Here is a 22,962-nt window from a genome sequence, read left to right as displayed (position 1 = left end):
AGGGGGATAAAGGCACTTCAGGAGCTGATTCCTCTCAGCCACTTCAGACTTCTTGGACAGGAATCTGAAATATCTGCCTCTCTGCTGATTAAATGAAGAACCTATATGACCATCTTAGTTTAGATACTCCCAGCTTGCTTCTTAGAGCCCTCAGCTGGGGTTGCCAAACAGACATGGAGCTCGGAGCCAAACTGGAGTCATGAGCCCAGTAGAAATGTACTTGCACTGAAACATGTTTACACTACAATGAAAGTGGAGAGCAACACTGGAATCAGTTTCTCTCACAAAGCATCTGAGAACTGGTGCTATAAGCTCTACTGTCACAATATCCTCAGTGGCGTGGACTTATCAAAGGCATTTATACCTCCCCAAACCCCCCTAAGCAATCCCATCCAATCCACTACAAGGAATAATAATCTACAACTATGCAACAGCAAATCACTGTACGTTCATGACTCAAAGCTGAGTGAGGATAGTAATACATCATTCCTGTGATATATCTTTGTTCCCTAACATACTTGATAACTTTTTCCAGGGGAGTTTTAACTCATGCTATTTGGACATACTGTAGTCTAGCGAGGCTCTGAGTGGATGAGCTTGGCAACAAGGGTTTCAAATACAAGTTGCAATATTAATACCCATTTCTATTAGGTATTGCCCTTATACACCTCAAAAGCTGTCTACATCACTGAGATCAATTGATTTGCTTAATGTGGTTCTACCTGTTGCGGCCTGAACAATCAGTGCTGTGTCAAGAGCGGAAGCTACTGCAAACCCCTCGGCTATTGCAGCTATTGCTGCAGCTGAAGTTTGGTTTGATTGCTTCACTTTAAAATTTTTGGCTGTTTTCTGCTATTAATCTTGGAAAACCTCCAAAATAAACCTGATAAAGTCCTGAACATCACAAAAGATGCATTCTTCCCCATGCTTGTAAATCGTCTTTGGCACACTTCCCTATTTTAGTAATTATAGATCTTCCCCAAGCTCCCCGCACATAGCCCATTGATATAAGGCTTTGTATGATCTGTCTTCTGTTTCTAACTCAGAGAACTACAGCAAGCTATTGCATGAACCACACATGAGACAATAGAGCAATTCAATAGTAAAACACTGTTTAGGTCTTTGTATGGTTTTCTTGATGGATGCTACTTTGCTGATCTATTTTTATGTATTGTTTATACTGGGATAATGCCTAGAGGCCCCAGTCAGGGGCAGGACCCCATAGTGTTGCAGATACTGTGATGGGGATACAAGAGCCCTTTGCCCTTGTAGTTTGTGGTCTAAATGCATGATGAATGACAACAGATGGATAAAACAGTCAGAGGGAGCAAAAGATGAGAAAGTTATTAATAATAAAAGTAACAAGCAGAGCTCAGCAGCTACTTAGCTGTACATAAGCAATGTGACATTCCTGTTACTGTAGTCTGCTTTCTTTCTGTTTCTCTATGTTGTAGGTACCTACAGAGGATGACTCAAAACCCCTGAATTACAGCATAAAGCAAGTGATGTGAATTCACAGGTCTAGAGTCTCCCACATGAAGGATTAGGACTTTTGGGTATTGAGGGAACCCAGCAATAACCTGGTCTTAGTGCAATTCATGTTATCTCCACCTTTACTCCCTTATGCCTTAACAGTTCAGAAAGTAAGTGCCTCGGACATCTGAGTTTCTGCAGTGGGAACAAGTAAGAGCATACAGTAACAATGTCTAGTCCATGCCCAGGCTCTATGGGGAGACAGATGTAGGTACATCTCCCATACACCTTACTGCCAGAGTCGCTGAGGTTGAATATGGCCAGACATTTGCAGTGGGCTTTAAGCTCAGAGCCTTCTATTCCAACTACTCATCATCAGTGAGAGAGTTCTTATTTCATGGAATCATAGAATCATAAAATTCACATCCTGATCTGAGCCAGGATTGTTCCATGCCCAGACAAGTTCCCCACAGTGATTAGATCCCTTGTGCAAACCTCATATCCTCCTCTATGTCCTTACAACAGCTGATCTCTGATTAGCAATAGGTACTGGGTCTGCAAGGTCAAGGAAAAACAATACAAACAAACATCTGCAAACACATTTTGTTCTTCTGAATTCAGCATGTTTGAGACATTCTCAACCATAAGTCTAGCCCAGATGTAACCACAGGCTCTCTGACACCAGATCCTTGTTGTCTGGAGGATCCAAGTGCTCACTTTACCAATGCCTCTTCATCAATAGATGAGGCAGAAGATAAGGGGTTGAATAGCAAGGGATGCTCTCTTTCCCTTCCCTGCAGAGACAGTGAAGTAGGCAAGCAACAAGTAGTTGTGAGGGAAATAAGAGTCCAGCTGTGTAAGGAGGAGGTGGGAGCTACCAAAACAAGAGGGACAAAGCATGAAAGCAGGACTTTTCTTTGAAGAATGCAAACCAAAAAGAGTAAACTAGTCACAAAGAGATGTTGCTGTCCTGCAGGGTAACAAAACTAATAGTACTAGGGAGGACTCTATTACCGAGCACCGCCTACAGCAGAATAAACAAATAGCTCCTCTTCCTTTGAAATGCAAACTTGTGCAATTGTGTCTGTTAACAGGGACCTCAGATGGGTCATATTGATCTCCATCATCAGTATTTATAGATGAACTTTTCCACACAGCCCCAGCATCTTACAGATTCTTTGCACATGGACCTCCAGCTGCTCTGATAGAAGCTTCCAGAATTATTGTTGGTCTCCTCTGAATAATTCTAATTTTTCTACATATTTCTTTTTCTTTAAACTCGTGTTGCCCATAACTGTATATTCTCTGAATATCATTTTCTAAGAGGTAGCTATTTCCTACTAGCTACCACCTAGAGATATTTCTAACTAGCATAAGGATGCTGTATTAAAGCATGAGACATTAGGGACAGATTTACTAAATTGCTCAGCTCCCTTTTAGTTATAAAGCCCTTGATTTTCAAATGTACTGTTAGGTAACCTGGGACACACAGATCTAACTTGGTACAGTATTCATTGGTAGCGCGTTCACCATAACACTTTTGGTCTGTTTCTAGTTTGCACAAGAACTGTATACCAGAAATTGGAGAAGTGGGAGTTCCATCGTGTAGTTAGTTTTTAATAAAAGACTTCCTGAATTGTTTTACGATATATAAGAGAAGGAAAATATAACTTCTTTGAGGTGGTTCCTGTAATTCTTATAAAAGAATGTTTCAGCAAATATACTCATTAAAAGCATTTTTCCCCCTTAAAATCAGGCTGAGTTGATGCAATTTGATCCTTTTATTCTTAAGATAACATTCATCTTGGCTCCTTTCAACCATCTAAAATTCATGTGTTGTCTTGAATCCCTCCAGAAAGGATGGAGACAGGCACTGCTGGGGTGAATTCATCTCCTGCCTGAGATACTGTCCCCAAATAGGATGCATTGCCCTTTGGAGCACCTCATCACTGTACTGAATACAGAGAAGGGAAATAAATACCATCTTAATTAGTTTCTCTGCTTGTTATATCTACATGACTCCCATTTTTACATCTTCTGATCACCCATATTTTCCGAACCCATTATTCTCGCTCTGTTTTTTATGACATAGGGTAGTTTTTACCCATTTACAGACATATATATCTGAGGCAGGTAGAGGTCAAGATCCAGACACACAAAGGTTTTTAACAAGTTAATTGTCTAAATTAGATTCTTTTCAGTATCATCTGACTAACATCCAAAGATGATGACAAAGAAGTGAGAGTTGGATGTCTTTAGGAATTTGCTAGGATCTAAGCAGAAATGACTTGCCTAAGGACGTATGTCATGGAATTAACCCCAAGTCTCCTGAGCTACTATCCTAACCTTTGGAATGTCCTTAACATTAAGCAAATCCTCTGTTATTTTTGGAATTAAATTTCTGAAGTATTTAACGTCATGTCTTCTTCTTTTTCAAACTCAAGCTAACTATGTACACTCAAATCCTTTAACTTTTCCTCATAAATCAAACCTGACTCAGTGTCTCCTTTTTCATTTTTATTGCTCTTCTCTAAGCAATCCTTAAATGTTAATGCCAGGAATAGTAGAATGGGGAAAAAATTCCAGGTTGGATTTTTAGGTGTTATTGTGAAACAAGTGAAAACATGAACATAACGTTGGATTTCTTACTAAAGTCAGTGAAAATAGCATATTCACTTCAATGAGCACAGAGTCCTGTTCTGAAATGTAGCATCTGGGCACTTTGTATCACAGTACAGTACACAAATATTGTTTGTTACACTTATACAAGTAACTGACCAAGACCTTAAAACTGAAATATTTAGGTCTTGTCAACAAGAGAGAGTCCAAACATAAGATGACATCTATTAGCAGCACACTGACTACTCTGCAATCACAAATTTGAAGGCTTTTAATTAGAAAGCAGCTTACTTCATACTGAGAGCAGACTTAGGACATGTACCCTGTGACAGATCATGCAGAGAGTTAATGTGAAGCAGATACATGGTGTACACTGTTAAACTTTAGTTTAACAGCATGTTGACTTCCGCATGTAGACAAACCTTATCAGACCAGAGCAGGCTTCAGTACTGGGTGATACGTGTTTCTTAGAATAATCCTGGAGAAAAATGCTGAATGCTAAACACATCCCCTGACCCCTCTGAGACTTGCACCTTGGTAAAATGTCAATTTCTAAAATAGGTTCTATTCATTTTATCTTAGCTGATTTTTTATTTTTTTGTTATTTATTTAAATTATTTCAGTACAGTGAAACAGAAAAGCAAAGTTGACGGCCTCACATTATCCAAACAAACAACATGGTAGAACAATTTCTGGTAAAGCACAAGTGTAGTTCTCCCCTTCCAGGACAGCAGCCTTGAACTGTAGTTAGTCAAAACAATACTATATCAACAATGAATTATCATCAAAGTCATATTTTTCTTTTTGTTTGTTTGTTTGCTTTTTGTTTGTTTGTTTTTAGAAATTATAAGCATAGCTTGTGGGAAACATACAGGTAAAAATATCATGCCTCTTTCAAGCAAGATGTTCAAATAATTGTAAATGGTTTTCTAGACAATATTGTTAGAGGGAAATATAACCAACTCCTATATTAAACAGACTGCAGAACTTTACACATTTGCCTTTATGTTGGATCCAGTAGCTTGCTTATGAATTAGCACTTATTTTCCAGGTAGGATTCAGCATCTGGGGACATCAAGCACATGAGATTCTGCAACATCCTTTCTACTGTATTGCCGCACTTGTCTTCTGAAATTGAAAACGATAAACCTCCTACACCAAAATGAGAAAATTTTGTCCAACCAGCCAGTTTCAGAACAAGGAAACATGTTTGTTCTGCATCAGAGTTCCCAAACTACATTATGTGAACCACAAGAGGAACACACTGCTTCAAAACTGTATACAAATCACCACCATATCTCTGTAGGGAATAAATAATACTTAGGCAACAAACACTGCCAAAAACTCAAATGCCTATTTTGGGACTTTCTGCCAGCCTAAGAGAAAAGCAGGAGGTAGAAATGACAGACACACAAGAAAAAAAAAAAAAAAAAAACAGGACGGAGGCCACATCTTCAACTTGAGCATGTGCAAAAAGAAGAGCTCTGAATGATTGCTGCTGCCTCCACAGTATCACTTGGTTTTCTTTCTGAGTGGTGGCATATATGCATGTTAAGCCTGGAACGCTTTCCATAATGTGATATATCTGAAGCTTAGACTACAAGTCATCAGTGGGATCTAAGAAAACTACTTGGAAAAAAGCTACAGATCTTCTAGAAGAAAACACGGGAGGCAATGACTGAGGCAATGACCCATCTGAAAGTAACACCCTCAGGGCCCTTAGTAGATCCACAGAACAATCTTTGTTTCCACAGATGTCAGTCATGGATTTCTCCATCCTCTGGCAGCATCTTTTCAACTTTTAACCACTTGTGCTCACACCTCTTCTCCCATGTGGCTCAAAGATGAATGAAGAGAGACAGTACAATTTAAAACGGGTCATTCCTTCAAAGCATCAAAATACTATTTTGTTGAGAAAAGAATGAAAACAGACAGTAGGAATATTACATTGCCTACTGCTAGGCCTTGTGAGATTTCCCCCAAGGACATCACAATTGACCATGGTATTCTCTGCTGATGCTTGTACCACAGATAACAATGCTACTTGTAAACGAAGTCACTGTGTCCCAGTTATTCTGGCCGCACATGCCATTTCACTTATAAAGATGACTGCAACACTTTATAGACAGTCTAACAGTTTATCTTGGAGGTGTCATATACCACTTTCCTTTGTGTCATGTGAATTCCTGGATGGAAAACAAAACATAATCAATTCAAACACTTTCCAAAATGTTCTTCTCACATCACTTAAGTGGCATTTACCTTGTGTGCAGGGAAAGGAAGGAAGGGAGGAAGGAAAAGACAGAATGGATGGAAAGGTGTTTTGTTTTGTTTTTAACATCACTCATTAAGGCAGATTTTAGTCCCATTAAAACGGGTTGATAACCTAGGACAAAAATAAAAATACAGCCTGTCTGTACCAAGAAAATTGCTATCCATATTTCATCACTGACCAACAACAGAACAGCTGTGCCTGTGATATCAGTGGCATAAATGCTATCACAAAGGCATTTTTACCATTGTCACAAAAACCTGACGCAAGACCTGAAATCTGAAATCTGTTAACACCACACAGGCAAGATTGCTACCGAGCAGAGCATTCTCAGGGTGTGAAGTTTTTTCATCATGTCAGAGCCACTTCTGGGAATTAATTGTGTATCCTGCTGGGAGTTTTATACTAAAGCACTAGAGCATGTTAAACTGGAGCAGGAAGGAAATGAAATTTCAGAGGGGAGAAGAGTTTGGAGGTTGGAGCAGGATGTCCTGTGCCTCAAAACCACCTGGAAACCTGCTGCAGCTAAGAGGTGAGGACGGGCAATTCCAGCTAGGAGGAATGAAGCTGTACCACAGGACATGCTGGCTTCCAGCACAGGCCCAGGGCAATAGAAAAGCCAGGATAAAAGAAGCAAAATATCACCTTGGATGGTAAACTGAATATGACAATTTCATTCTGCTATTTTTTTATTTGTATTTCTTTTTAGCTTTCAAAACAGATGTTTGGGATTAAGAGAGACAAGCTCCCTGCACTGTTTGCTGCACGTAACTCCTGCTTTTCTCTTAGGCTGTGAAAAAGTGCAGAAACTGGCATTTGAGCTTCCAACAATGTTTTGTGCCTAAGTATTTATTTTTCATCCTTACATGTCAATGTACAACAGCAACAAATAAAGAAAAGTTGTCATTACCAAAAATAACAAAAAAAGAAAAGTTGTCATTACCAAGAACCAAAGCGCAATAATTCATCCATACAGTAAGTAACCAGCATTGATTTTAAGCATGGTTGAGGAAATAAATCACTGTGGTAATAGTTTCATATTGGTGCTTGTGCTGCCTTTAAGGAAAGGAATGAATTGTAGCAAAGGCACGGGAAGAAAAGGACACAGGAGCTTCAGTTCATGATCACAGCATAATATTTGATTTGTAGTTAGAAGTATAAATCTTTTTTTGTTTGTTTGTCTGTTTGTTTGTTTTTGGAGGGGGGGAAGAAGACACAGGAATATTCAGAGGGATACCATAAGAATACCAGTCTATTGTTTCCCCACTCACATATATTTTATTTTGTGAGTTTAATTAGTCTTCACCCTCAGCAGTCTATAATGATTTGATCTGATGATATAAATTCTTCCCATGTAAAAACTCCCATAATTTCACTGAAAGGTGTATGCATTATCTGGGTGTCATATTGGGAAAGATATTTCTTTACCATAGACTCATTTTTTACTTTTTTTTTCAAGCTGAGGCAGCTTAGTGAGATAATATATGTCTGCTTTTTGTAGATGTCACTAGCGGACTATAACCACAGAGTAGTAACTCCAGAACAAATCTTTACACTGCAAACAGCATTACCCAGGACACTCATGTTAAAAAGACAGCACAGTACAGCAGAAGTAAATGCACCTTTTCCTCTAGAAAGAGGGCCTAAAAGGTCCTTAAACATGGACAATGTTAGTAATTCTCTGAGAAGCATCAATTCTCTCATTTATTCCTCAGTTAGGTGAGACTGACATTTAAAATATTACTTCTGGTCCTCAAAGCTTTAAAATTTGGAGTTCAACTTAAAAGAACAACGAATTGAGTCTTAAAAAGAACACCTTGGATTTCATCAGGTCTTAGAAAACCTCTGTTCTAACATCATATATCATATATGACAGCAGTTCAAGAGACCACAATGATTCAGGCAGTAGTTATGCAAAGCACCCTTGCCTATTAAAATTATTTTAGCTGTAAGATTGAATTCATAACAGAGATTTGTGACCTTAACTGACTCTTCTGCCTCCCAGGTTCAGTATTAGAAACCAATATATAAACTACCTACCAAGGCTTTGTATGCATCCAAACTTTCTTAGCAGCACGTCCCCCATGGCACCAAGCTATTGGGTGCACGTAAAACAAGGTCATGATTATCTCAAGCTGTTCAGTGCTTGTGGTGTTTGAAAAGAGACATTGCTCTGCCCACCGTACTTGCAAGGCCAGGCTGGGCCCCAAGGGTACCAAGTTCTCCCACAGACTGACACCAGAACAATACCTACCTCTCCCATTACACTTTATCCACCAGCCCTGAGGTTAGCACCCTCCTTCAGGGACAGGTGGTATTGTACTAGTGGGACTCAATAGTTTAGTTCAGTATCAAACACGAAATACCACCACCTATTTCCAAAATATTAATTGGAGCAGGTCCAGATATATAAATCCCTGAAAGATGATGCTCTAACCACCATGTCAAGCCATGGACCCTTTCTGTTAAGCCATCGATACCCACAAGAGTTGAAGAAGCCACACTCCCAAGTACAAGCAATACCACTGCTCAGGCACACACTGGAAAATCTGCACTTCCGTGCCACCTCAGACAAAAGAAGGCTCCTCAACCACCGAAATACATACTAGAGCCCTTTATTTATTTATTTTTATTATTCATTTATTTTAATTTTGACACAAGAAAACATCTGACCCTACACAGACACCTATCTGCTGGTAGAGCTCATGACTGAGGATCCCTAATGGACTTAGGCATTTAAATCTGTGGCTCAGGACTTAAATGCTCTTCCTAACTTCCTGCAAGATGGCTTCTGCAGTCATCCCTCAAGACTTCTGACTTTTGGGGATCTTGCCACAATCAGCGAGTCAGTGCACAAGAAGTGATAACTCTTGCTCATTACTTGAGTCTCTGGCTTCTCTTTATAATTTTACTCCCCCAAATGCTTTCAGTATATACAGTTTATTTAAATCTCCGATGTCCTTTTTCAGCTTTTAGAGCTAGAGCTAGTCAGTCCTTCTGAAGAGATAGGACAGCCTTTACCTATTACAAACCACTAAACCACTCCATTAATTTCAGTTATGCGTCTCTAATTTACACCAACTGAAGATGCAGCATGCTATAACTTTTTTTTTTTTTTTTTTCAACACAATGATTGTTCTCTGCTACCATCATTCCCAAGGACACTCTCCACTTCTCCAGCCTGCAGCAGAAGTTTGACTCTCAGCTCCAGACTATATCCCAACAATGGGACATGTAAAGTACTTTTTGCTGTTGTTGTTAAATTAATGCCCACCTCTTTTTGGATGGTTTTCCTATAATTAACATGAAGGATCCCATTCAGGAAATGTATTTTATTTAATTATAACTCTGAAATGAACACATGCAGATTTAAAGAACCATTGACAAAAAAACTTGTTACCTAAAAATAGTGTTACATTTCAGTTTTAGGGGAGGAAAACAGGTAATAGATATATCTGCTTTTATTAGCTCAGCTTTATGCTTGGATTTATGTTCTTTCAATAGGCCTTTTCCTACAGATAAATGACTTACAATATTTTTGCTTTTAGCAAATGACATGACACCAACTGTCTGTACTATTTATGTGCTCAGATATGTGAAAACCAGATAAAAAATGGTGTGCCTGCTCCACAGATAAAAAAGAAAAAAAAAAAGAATTATGTTTTCTCCTTCCTGTTAGATTTGTGTTTCTGCATAGTATTTCTAGTAGATTTTGTTTTCCCTTTTGAAGACAAGTTCTGCTCCAGTTGAAACACAAAGGCTTAGAGTCTCCAACTCAAAATATTACATGGCTCAATGGATCCAAGAATTCCAGATTTGTTCATGTGGAGACTTTGTGTCTCTAGAAAATCCTCTAACTTCCCTATAATATACCTCCCCAAAATAAAGTGGATTCTTTGAAGCTGCATTGTTCAGAAATTAATCTGCTAAACTCAGGTTAATTCAATGTAATTAATTTATTGAGGCATTAGGCCAAATTTGCTATTTATCTTTCACAATAGGGGATCTCATAATGCCATTATAAATTCAACTTTGCCCTGATGCTTATTCTATTCAACAACAGAAAAACAGGCTGAGACCTCTGTTTATTCTTCCAAATAAAACAGTTTTTGTTACTTGTTTTCTTGAGGAACTCTCATCTCAGTTTTTTGTGCTTGCTGACTCTTGCCCTACATTTTGGTTGTAAGTGGTTTTGTTTGTTTGTTTAATTAGATACATCACCAGTGCTCAACACAAGAGCACCTTCATTACATTACTGACAGGGACCTTCACTGTGGACTGGGACCAATGCTACTGCAATGCTACTAATAAATTATTATGACCTTCTCTGAATGAGAAAAGGTACACTGCTTTGCAACTAAAGACTATGCAAACAGAAGTAATAAATCATTACTTTATGTGCCTACTTTATCTGCACTTCCTACCATGGTGAAACTCGGCTGCCCACCCGAGTAAAACCACCACAGTCCTTTTTGGTGTGAAAAAACAATGTTTTAAGAAATTTGGAAAACAGATGCAAATAATTTGTCCCCAACTGTGTCTTCTCTCCTTAAACAACAACAGATCTTCAGAGGTGCAATACACAATCACACTGTAAGTAGAACATACTCTAGTAACTTTGAAGATTTATTTATGTCCTTAATAAAGGTTCTCAGGCACCTGCCTTAAAAAAAAAAAAGTATTTTGGAAAAAAAAAAAAGGTATTTTATATGCAGGTGGAACTTGTCTTTCAGAAATCAGAGATTGGATATAAGAATGTTACACTTTGCAATGGCACAGATTGTAAAGAAAGTCAGAAAAATAGGGGCGTAACCTTATAGCCAAGGCTGTTTTGTTGTTGTTGTTGTTGTTTTTTCTGTAAATCTTATTTGTCATTGCCTCTTCATTTTATTTACTCTCTTAACTGTAGCTGTTCAGCTCTTTTGATTCCAAAGGATGTTACAAACACAGTTTTCCTTTATTATACTCTTCTAAAGCCTTTTAGTATAAGTCTTCATAAAACCTCACATATGTGCATTATAAAATTACAGGGAATAAGTTCCATATGAAAAATTCATCATATTCCTCTTACTATTATTTAGCAGAGATTCTGACATTAAGCATGAGAGCAACAGACATTGTTTTAATTCTTCATTGTGGAAGGAAAAAAAAAAAAGCAAGCTTTTTTGGTTTGGGTTGAGAAAGAATTTTTTACATTCTCCCTCTTTGCAGTCTTTCCCTTGCAAAACCAAAAAAGGATTTTAAACGGACAAAAAGTAACCACAATTATATGGAGTGTGTCATTGATAAATTCCAGGGGAATATAACAAGCTAGGTAGGCACATACCATTACATCTAGCTGTTCAAAATGTTAAAATTCTAGCCAAGATTATGCTGGAATATTTGGCCACATCAGCCCTCAGGACTGCACTTAACTTTTAAAAGACTTGATCTCACTCTAGATTTAGACTTTAGGAAAGTACTTCTTTCAAGAGAGCATTTACACAACAGTCTGTCTTTAAACACATGCTTAAATCCCTTGAAGTCACTAAATACAGATTAACTGTGAACAGGCGCAAGTCTTTCATTTCATGACAGCCTTAGTTTTGTATAATTTTCAGTTAATCCTACGTTTTCTGTTTCCAGTGCATGTAGTCTTGAGTTATGCTGACGCAAGATGAGATCAGACTCAGAGCTGCAGTGTCTTCAGGAGTTTTGGAAGGAGACATTCCAGGAAAATGGGTGTCTTCCCTCCTCCTCCTCCTCTCAGAAAGAAAATAAATAACAAAACAACAACAAGGAAAAGAGCATATCATCGGAGTGTGCTCAGATGTTACAGGAATTTTTAGTCTATTTTCTCTTGCATAACATCTGCTTCCTGCAAGGCTCCTGATTCACTGACCAACTAGATTGGAAACAGTTTAATTCTGGATATTTGTTTAGCTTTTAAACTGACCACATCAAAAGACAAAGCTCACACAACTCTTCTTTGTGTTTACAGCAGTAACACAGGAAGAAAAAAAAAAAAAAAAGACGTTCAAAAGGGATACGTGTTACTCAAAGCTGAGTAATATACAGTGTGAAATTCATGCAGTGCAGAATGTCCTCACAAGTTACAGGTCCCCACGTATGCAGAAGATCCACAGCACAAATTTATCCTTAGCCATATGTACCCCAAACCATTTAGGAATCCCCCAGCAAATTAAGGTTGCAGATAAATGTCTGTAATGCAGTGTGCTTGGTCTGTGCAGTGAAGCTGACTATTCAGTAAACTGTTAGGTACCAGAAGAGCTCTGAATCTTAATCACATTTTCCAGTTATGCTGTAGGGAAGTGCAATGATTTAGTTAAGGTCAATATAATGTTCTAGGCTTTAATACCACACCCATCACACTGATAGTCAAATTGAGTCAATGATTCAACCCAGATGGGAATCCAGGTTCTTCTTGGCTTACTGTTATCTGTTCTGCTCATTAGGCTATATGACTTCCATAAATTATTTTGGAGTTCCCGTTAAAAGAAAATAAATCCACATGATGCTAAATGCTGCCTCCCAGCTGTAACACAAACTGGAATTTTGGACAACAGTACTGCTCTCTGACTCATCCTGGATCCCCTCCATGTGACGTTGAATCCATCTAAACTGGGGAGAGTAGAAGAGAAGGTTTTTTTTTTTTTCTTTCTCCCTTTTTTTTTTTTTATCACCCACTGTCAGATAACACATGGATGTTCACTCAGCATGCCTCTAGGATGTGAAAAATAACAATACTAGAGAGGTGTCTTTCTGAATACAGAGGGATAGAGAGGGGAAAATAAAAGGGCTAAAGATTTACATAGGGATAACTTAAGCACTGACTCATTGCCATTGTTTAGTTTATAAAATACATGAAACCCAGACAGAAATATTGGGGGGGGGGGAGATTGTGTTAAGCATGACAGAGAGGCAGTAGTATAAAAAAGATGAAAATAGCACACCCATGGAGCAAAAATTTGTTTCACTCATAGTTTAAATACAGCCACCACACTGCATGTCTCTCAGACATGGCTTTGCTCTGAGCTTCTCTGTTGCTTGTTCGCAGTTGGAAAAAGTCCAGAAAGCAAGGAAAACAAACATATCACACATTCACCGCATCTATTTGATTTAACTACACTCAGCATGCCCCTTAAGCATTTTCCCCGTGTTAAAAAGACAATGGGCCAAATATAGCTCTGGCTGTCCCGCAGGCTGCCTTGCCAGGAGAGCGCGGTGGGAAATCCTGCCTAACCAGCACCAAAGGATTCCCTCATGTAGGAAACCTCAAAGACTATGGAGGTGGCTGGGTGGCCAATTCCAGCACTAGGGGTTTTAGCCAAAGAAATGTTGGTATGTGCTGGGAATTCAGCTGATTACTGGCTGATGAATCAGCCTCTCCAGAGCCTCAGGTAAATGGGATGTCTACATTGCAGTGGTGCATGGTGAAGAGACACCTGAGATCACAATTTCTCTATTTTTAACAGCAAAAAGTAAAACCAGAGTAAACACCAAACAAAGATTAAAAAAGAATCCAGTAATACATCATTATTTTTACCACCCTAAGCTGACAGCATGCTCGCAGAGCAACTCCCAGTGAATATTACCTTCTGCAAATTAAACCATAAAGATCCTGACTTTGTGGGACAGTTACACCTCCACTTGTTCTGTGATAGAACAGGGAAAGAGATGCTGAGCATACCTTTCCTGATAGCACCAAAGTAAGGGCAGGTTTTTGGGGGAGTGTTTCATTTTTTGGCTCGGCTTTTCATAATGCATTGGTGCTTACAATGCTGATTTGCTTGATTGTCATTAATGAATCTCTAAGTAGTAACAATGCAACATCCTCAAACGCTTTAAAAGGCTCTTTCACAGTGAACAATGTGAATTTCCATTTTATATTCTAGCTTAATTAAAATAGGCTGTCAGCACAACAGCTGCAGAGAAGCAGGTGGAGGTTGGTGCTTGAGAAGGGGCTCTAAAGCAGGTATTGCCTTTCAAGGGACTTTGACTGCAGCTACCCGCCCAGCCATCTTTCTGAGATTTATTCACTTTACTTAGAACTACTGAAGGCACTTCTGTCTTCCTGGGATGACTGTCCTGTGAGCAGTGATTCTTATCTTTTGAGACATGGCAGAGGGTTCTAGTGAAGCTGCTATTTCCATTTCTGGTTAAAGCAAGCCATGGGCAGAGCCTTCATACGCTCTGCGGGAGACTTGAGCTCCAAGCCCTCTGCCTGGTTTGGAGGCACATCTCTGTATTCAGCAGTGCACCTACCACTCTGTTCACCCAGCCCTGAGAACCCCTGTTGGACTGATCCAGTGGCAAGAAGAAGGAAAGTAAATTTAGTTCCTGGATCTCAGACTAGTCTGGATGTCCAAGCCAAAATAAAGTTCAAATAAAAGTGAAGCCAAGCTGCTCTGCCTGATCAAGGCTGAGCAGGACTTGTTTTGGAAACTTTAAGAAAGAAGAGGTATGACATCTGCAGAATTTGGGTACCTCTGTCTGGCAGTAAGACTATAATTATGGTTTAAAATACCCAAATTCCTCTTCAGAAAGATTGTTCAGAAAGATAGCTGGGAATGACCTTGGTCCCTATACACCTTGCAGGAAACGATGACCAGTACTTTTCTGGATCAGGCCTGTAGTAAGCTAAATGAGCTAACTAAAAGGCAGATGAAAGTCACATCAACTATACTAATGAGAGTTTGAAAAACGCTATTAAAATATTGCACATTATAGTAAATCACATACTAATGGTTAACAGCAAAATCAAATCACTTTAGCTATTGCATAGATCAGCAAGTTAAGTAGTAAAAAAGAGAAAGTGGCATGATAAAATCCTTGCAAAAGTTGTACTCTGCATCTTCATGACCTCTGTAAGAGCCACAGATGCAGGGCTGAGCTGCTGCTTTCTCAGCAAAGTGCTCTCTGCTGATGGTCACATTGCCCCATTGATCTCTATTGTTCTTGGACAAGTATTGCCATTTCAAACCAAAAGGATTTTTATTTTATTTTATTTTTAAGGAAACGTAGGTGTCTGCTTTATGATTCTTCAGTACAGTCACCAATTACCTAAAGCTCTCGGAAATGTTTCCTTTCTAGTAGTGACAACTTTCGTTTTGTAATATTCGCTGCAAAACAAGGAGCTTTACCCCCCTTTGTGTTATTGCACAAAGCGAAAGAGGAGTTGTCAGTGCCAAAGAAGAATAACCTCATTCCACCGAGCACCCCAGGCCAACCAGGTGCTCTGCTGCTCCAAGTGATGGACACATCCAGCAGAGTCGCGCTCATGGCAGCGCTGGAGGACTCTGCAGGACTCTGCGGGAAAGAAGGGATTTTGCCACCCCTCCAGCAAGCAACAGTTTGGCTGATGCACTTGAGCCACCTATCCCCACCCTGCCCTTTGCAATACCCCCAGAAACCTACACGAAGCAGAAGGGTGCCGGTGCTGCACGACCCAACCCTCTCCCTCCCTCCGCACCGCACCCAGCCCCGCAGCCTTCAACCCCCGCTCCCCAAAACTGCAACCTCCTCGCCCCGACCCCAAAACCCCATTTCTGCTTGCTCTTCCGGGGCAGAGCCGAGGGATGCCCCGCATCCCAGCTGCGCCTCCCAGCTGCTGGATGACAGCCGGGCAGGTGGCCCCCGGGGGGGGGACAAGCACGGGTACGTGTGTGTGTGGGGAGAGGGACCCCAGGCACTTTTCCCCACCACCACCACCCCTTTCCTCGGAGGCGAAGCGCGGCGCAAAGTGGCGGGGGTCCCGCGGGGGCCGCCTGGTACCTGCCGGGGAGCCGGAGCGGCGGCGAGGTGCAGGGTGAGCCCGGTGCGGGGCCGGGGCCGGTGGCTGGGTTTTGGTAGGCGTTGCGAGAGAGTCGAGCTCCTCCCCGACGGCGCCGGCGGCGACGGAGGGTCTCGCTCCTTCTGCGCCGAGTGTCAGACTTTCCCCTGGCTTCCCTTCCTCCATCCCCGCCACCCCTTTCCACTCCCTCGCACGCACATGCACACCCCTCCAGCAAATGGGCTGCTTGGCGTGTGTGTGTGTGTGTGTGTGGCTGTGTGTGCGTGTGGGTGTATGTCAGCCAGCCCAGCCTCACACCCACTGCTGCTGCTCCCGGAGCCGGGCATAGCCCCGGCCACCGGGCAGTATTCGGGGTGGCATTTTGCTCCGTGAAAAGCAGCTCAGCGCACCCACGGACACGGCAGCAGCATGCCCACCGCGCTGAGATCGGGCACAAGGGGACTCGCGCACTCATGGCACTTTCCCCTGGACCACAGACCTTGCCTGCTCTTGCAGGATCCCCTGTGCGTTTGCAACAGGAGCATCTCACCCTAATACTGCACTCGCCCTGCACAGGTGCTGGTCCAGATCATAAAGTCTAAAGCAGCCTCAGGTCCTCTCACCTTATTCCCATGGCACGTTGCTGCCAGGGAAGGTCACTAGGTGGTAGACTGGGAGTTAAAAAAAAAAAAAAAAAAAAAAAAAAAAAAAAAAGGGCAAGCTTGCCACACTCTCTGATAAGGAGAAAAGAGCTGGGCAGTGGCCCAGTGCTGGGGGTTGGTGCACGTTTATGGGAAGCCCTTGTGCAAAGCTGCCAGGGATACATTTGCTTTTGCATTTATTTTTGTTTGCCCATGGAATATGCTACATCAGTGGTTCTCCAGCTTTCGCATGTTGCACACCACTTCCTAAGAGAGAAATTCTCTCCTGGACTAACCCACTCCCACACCAAACCCTTCTCCCCAACACATTTCCTTCTGTGGCTGCCCAAGGAAGAGCCTTTCTGCCCACAGGCTGAGAGCCATTCAACACATGGCACAGATAGTATCAGACCCTTCCAGACAAGACACACTGGGGCTCTTTCAAAAACTGCGTTTCCGTTAGTGAAGAGCTCAGATTGAAAGTCTTCAGCTGGTGACTCAGTTGCAGAACAGACCCCAACTGTTGCTCCCTTGAAATAACAGCAGAATCAAAGAAGTCCAGAGGCATATATTGGAGTTTCCACTGCATTACCCATGGCATCAGAACTTCATCCTCACCTACCATTCAAGTCAGATGGGTGGTCTCGGTGTACAGTGTAGAATCTAAATGCCTTTTTTTTTTTTTTTTTTTAATTCATCAAAAGCTGGCTTGACACGTTTTTATCTAGTTTTTTAAACAGTTTGTTACTACAGTACTAAACTGTTGTTTTTGTAAGTTCTGTACACGGAGATACACAGACTCTGCTTGTCTACATGTGTCTCATATGCCCACAAAATAAATGGAGCAATTCAAAGACAGGTTGTTCCATAGCTGCCTTTGATTTCTTCTGTTTTAAGGCCTCCAAAAGGGAGGCCTGATTCTATTCCTGATTTTCCATATTCATTTCATTATCATCAACAAAACTTTCCACTGGTTTAATCCCTAGATTTGATAAAATTATCATTGTGATAGGTAGGATGCAGTTCAGAGCAGAGTTTATGTTTTAAATTCCTATTGAATAATTACTGCATTTCACCTTGTTTCCGGATCCTGACTGACCATCACAGACACTTTTTTAGTAACTGCTTTTTGCAGCAAAGGAGATCAGCAAAGAGAAAATGAGGAGCAGGTTGACGGAAAGAAAATCCCTGTTGATTTTTGTAGCATTCAATAAAACTACATAATTGAACTTTGATGTATTCTGAAAGCATAAGTCCTGGTAAAAAGAAGAAATTCTGAAATGTACTGCTTGCTTCATGTACTGAAGATATTTCAGACTCAAGTGAAAAACAAATCAGCGTGAATGTCCCCTTCAGTCATTTGTTGAAGCTGTTTGCAGTTTCTCTGAAGTGTAAAAGAAAACCTTTTTGGAAATGATTTTATTTTAAGAGCTGCTTTTCCTTCTTGCAGATCATGAGAACACATATTCTTAGTGGAATAAATAGCAGAAGATTCATCTTTCAAGAATTACACAAAAGAATTTGGGAAATAATTAAGCTCTTAATTTATTGAAGTGGAAGAAACCAAGAAAAAGATGCCCTCTTGTGGCTGTTTGCTGAATGAAAACAGGGAAAGAAAAATTTCTGTGCAGAGAGCACAGTATGAGCATGCCTTTTTATTCTATTACTAAGGCTGTACAACAAAGTTACACAAAGTCATACCATGGACACAAGCTGAGGAGACATTCACCATCTGCACAGTGTCATTTTAAATGATTAATACATTTCTTGGCATTGTATTTTAAATCACTATTCAGAAAATCCCAATGTAGGTAAGTACAGCAATATTGGGAAACTCTCTGAGTGACCTTTTTGACCAGGGCTGTATCTGCCCCTTACAGGGTCTTAGAAGTGCCCTGAAAGTTATAGGAATTTCTGCCAAATTTACCAAAATTAGCTAAAGTTTTTATAGGAAGAGAAAAGTTCTTTACAATATTGTGAAGATGTGAAGATTATAATGATGGCAATGATGATTACATTATTTGTCCTACAGAAGGAATACTGAGTGTTGGGTGGAAGATGTGTTCAACAGGTTCTTACAAACATGAAATTGAAAACTGTGTTTTCTCTCTCTCTCTTTTTCTCTTTCTTTCATAGCTATTTGAGGCTCCCCTAAGACCAAATTCCACACCCAGTGCCCTGGGCAACTGTTCAGATTTCCTGTAAGGCTGAGTGGCTCATAAAAGAGCAAAAGTTGAACATCAGATATCTCCCTTTTTCTTCTCTCATTGAACAGTAGTACAAACATGAATTAAGTGACCAAATGGATATTTAGAAAATAATTAAATTTAGGAAGAGAGGTAAGTTGTTTTTGTTAATTTCTATTCCCTTCCTTTTCTGTTTGATCATAAGTTTGAACACTGTCCAGTTACTGTAATGTCAAACCGGCATATTGCAGAGAAAACAGTTTTCATCTAAGAAAAGTGTCAAAGCAGATACATGGTCTCTTAGTAAAGGCTGCAGGAGAAACATGACACATCATGCTGCCACACTGTAGGCATTTGCTGTTATGCTGAGTGCTGTGCTTCTGCAAACAGTGACAGAAATTTCTGTAGCACTGCACAATGCTTTAAATTATTGTTGCTTAAATTTATTAAATTTGTTTGACTGCCAAAAAAAAAAAAAAAAGGCTAAATTGTGCTTAGTGAATCTCTTCTGATTGAATACTCTGGAAGGATGGAGTGGGGGGTCAATCAGATGAGGGCAGAAACCACCTCTTCCACTCAAGTTCAGGTACCCGTATTTGTTACTCAGCCACCAAATATGTCTCCTTGGGGAGGACTAGGTCACTAAGCACATCTACTGTGCAGGCGTTTGGGCAAGCTGGGTCCTCCACTTACAATCCAGTCAAATTCAGACTTCATCATTGTCCAAAAATCTGTATCAATGTTCTCTGAAGACAGCAGGCATATTACCACTGACAATAATGTATCTCGTGCTGATTGATGGAGGGGGGCTATGTAAAGGATATATAAATATATATTATATATATATAATAAAGTTATTAAAATACAGGTGTTTAAAAAAGTTGTAATGGTATTATCAAGGCACTGAACAGCCACCTTGCAGTCCACCAGAAGGTAAAGGCTTTTTTCATTTTCAACTCAGAATTTTGCCTTGCAAAATAGGAACAGCCAGAGTATGCACATTGGTTTGTGCTGGTTCAGCTAGGCTGACTGGGGACTCCAGAGCAAGACAAAGCACTTGTCCCACTCCACTTTGTTTGTTTTGTTTGTTTTTATTTTGTTTTGTTTTGTTTCTACCTGATCATCTCAAGTTCTGCCTTATTTAAAGCATTGAGAACAAGATGCAATCAAAGCAGAAGTCAAGACTCTTTCACTCTTTTCAGGTTTGTGAAGAAGCTCAGCAAGCAATAAAGATTGTTTCAGGAGAAATTAAACTGCAGGTTAGAGCGGATGAAAGAGGGCATCTCTAGACTCTACTGGTCTCAAATAAGAGCATGTTTCACTTAGTTCTTTGCTATAAGATGTAAAAGATAATCCAGATTCACTGAGTTGTTGTACCAAAAAGAAAGAGACAAAAGGAAACTGTTATGAAAGGTGCATAGAAAAGTATAAGATGTTACATAAAATCAGACAAAACCTTCCTGAAATGATTAGGTAAAAGTAGAACATCCAGATTTGTCTTGCTGCCAAATTCCTGGATAATTCAAACCTTAGTCATCTGATCTTGAATTACAGAACATGTTCAAACTCCATTGGAGTTCACTACATTTAACTTAGCCCAGCATGTCACAGGCCTAGGTAGAAATTAAATAACATCTTATTATAGGTACTTTCTTGCCACTGTTTAGTCCTTGTCTTTTGAAGATCTGTAACCGTCTACTGAAGCACCTACAATTTCCACTGACTTCAGTCTAAACTTTGCTGCACAGCTCATGTGGGATCTGGAGCAAATATGGTGAAAAGAATAAAAAGTTTTCTACAGATCAAGGTTGGGATATTATTCTAGTTTCTATAAAATAAATACTATGACTAGAAAAAAGATTGCTGTATTTCCATGTGTCCTGGATTGGAAAGGAAAGCAACTGCTGAGGTCCTGCAGTGCTATGTATTTTATGAGTCAGACAAGAAATTCATTTCCATGAAAAATTAACTGAAGCTCATTTTCCCACTTTATAAAAATTGTATTTCTCTTATATTTCTAAGGATAGGCATTTCTACCTCCTGCCTCTACTTCCAACGAAACCAGTGGTTGAAGCAATTGCTTTAAGGCCTTATCCTGCTTTCATTGAATGGCAAAAACTGCCCTATAGATTTATTGGCTTCCGCACCAAGCAGGGGAGTGTAGGAATATAAATTCAGCTCTGAGCTGTGTCCAGAGAACTCCAGTTCCCCTCAGCAGTGTAGCAATAATAAAATATCCCCTCATTTTAATAAAACATGAGTGCTATTAAAAGAAAAGATTCCATGTATTTTCTTATCTCAGAACACAAGATATCTAGTTCTGTTTATCCTTAGCATGAACAAATCTTTGTGAATGCCTGAAAGTCACTTTTTTTCTACTGAAAATATGTACTTGTGGTTAACAGAAGACAAACATCCAAGCAATGGTTCTATAGATAGAAATGTTCTTTCTGGCTTTAAAACATAGCTTCATCCCAAACACACCCTATTTGTTATTTATTATTGGATATTTTTGCTTCCTACCCATTTTAGAGCAAACTTTAACTCCAGGTGATCACCTCACAAGCAAAATAGTATTAAATGAAACCACATGCCTTAATGACTTACAGTGTACATTACATGGACTCATGTTCATTGTCCTCAATAAATACTATTTGGATTGTATTAAAGTATTTTCTTCCTTAAACTGTAATCATTAAATTTGTTATAACTTCACCAGTGAGAACTGACTGTTGTTAACAGCTTAAAATAATATGCTACTGGCCAAGTCAGTATAAAATTCATCTGAAATATGAGAGTTATCAGCACTTTCAGAAGGATGAAAACAGTAACTTGGTATAGCGTGTTTGTTTACATGCTCCCTCTGTTCTGTGTTAGTATTCTGTTTAAATCATTTTGTGAAGTACCTGTGCAAGAGATTTGAAGGAAAATGGCTCTGAATTTGAAGATCACCACATCATTTCTAATGGAGACAGGCATATATTCATGGAAGCTGTGGATCGGGGGGACTCTGAAGGTTTAAGTCTGGGTTTCTCTGTACAAGGAAATTAGCATAGCCAAAAGAGGTTAGTGAGGCATCTAAACCCAGTGAATGGGAACCAAATCCCAAAAGCTTAGCAAAATCCCTGCAGCACATCATCATATTCTCAGTATCACAAAAATCCACAATAAGCTACATTTTGAATTAGAAATGTATTGTGGGCAATTCTTGGGAAAATACCAGTACAATATTCTTATATTTTTTCTTGCTTCACAATTCAACAGCACTTTTTATGAGAGCACACCTCAGTTTTGCCCACATTGTCAGGTGAGCAGATGAGCTGGTTTCTGTGGGAGATGCAGCCCCTTCATTCCATTGTCATGGTTCTGGTCCACATGATGCAGTGAGTCCTTCTCACATACTACTCCCATTTGCATCAAGGCTGCATCCAAGTTTGGTTGTACAGCATCTGTATGTACTTTAAACTGCTACCTTTCTAGCCAAAAGAAGAATTAGTTGTTACTAATGTATATTCCACTGTATATACTGTGTCAAATGTTGCACTGATTGCTTCTCTACACAAGCATATAGTTGACTAGTGTATGGATCCCAGGCAAAAAAATATTAATTCAAATTTGAAAATAAATTTATTTCCTACAAACTAGGTTTCAAATCATATAGGCTCCTTATCCAGGAAATAGAAGGAAATTAGTATCTCTAAGCAATGATTCATCAAAAAAAAAAAGTACTTCAGAGGAGACAAGGAACACAACTTCCTCCTTGTGCTTTCTTTCTGTATCTCTTCATTGACTGCAGAGGGAGCCTACATGTCTACTTCTAAATGTCTACAGTTAAGTGAGTGAAACCCACCCTGAAGTAGTGCAGCTGAAGCCAACATAATTACATACAAAGTGTTTTCAGGATCAAGTCCAGAGGTTATTGAGGACTCTGTTATGAAAGGTGCTATTCATTTCAGCATTATAACCTAGAAACAGAGTGACCACATTTTGGTGTTCCTT

At 39.9% G+C, this 22,962-nt stretch overlaps 1 protein-coding gene across 3 annotated transcripts in view; it reads right to left on the bottom strand.

Annotated features, from left to right (window-relative positions):
• SEMA3D (semaphorin 3D) overlaps window positions 1–16,398 on the bottom strand; it is a 142,918-nt gene extending 126,520 nt beyond the window's left edge. The window contains exon 1 of one of the 3 annotated variants that reach the window (XM_013180442.3): window positions 16,139–16,398. The gene's annotated coding sequence lies outside the window, so the exon portion shown is untranslated. The remainder of the gene's footprint in view (window positions 1–16,138) is intronic. The other 2 variants (XM_013180441.3, XM_013180440.3) reach the window with 2 other exon arrangements.
• Between the last annotated feature and the right edge of the window lie 6,564 nt (window positions 16,399–22,962).

The sequence above is a fragment of the Anser cygnoides genome, chromosome 1, assembly GCF_040182565.1.
Source record: "Anser cygnoides isolate HZ-2024a breed goose chromosome 1, Taihu_goose_T2T_genome, whole genome shotgun sequence".
Classification (NCBI taxonomy): Eukaryota; Metazoa; Chordata; class Aves; order Anseriformes; family Anatidae; genus Anser; species Anser cygnoides.
This window is presented reverse-complemented; position numbering and strand designations above follow the sequence as displayed.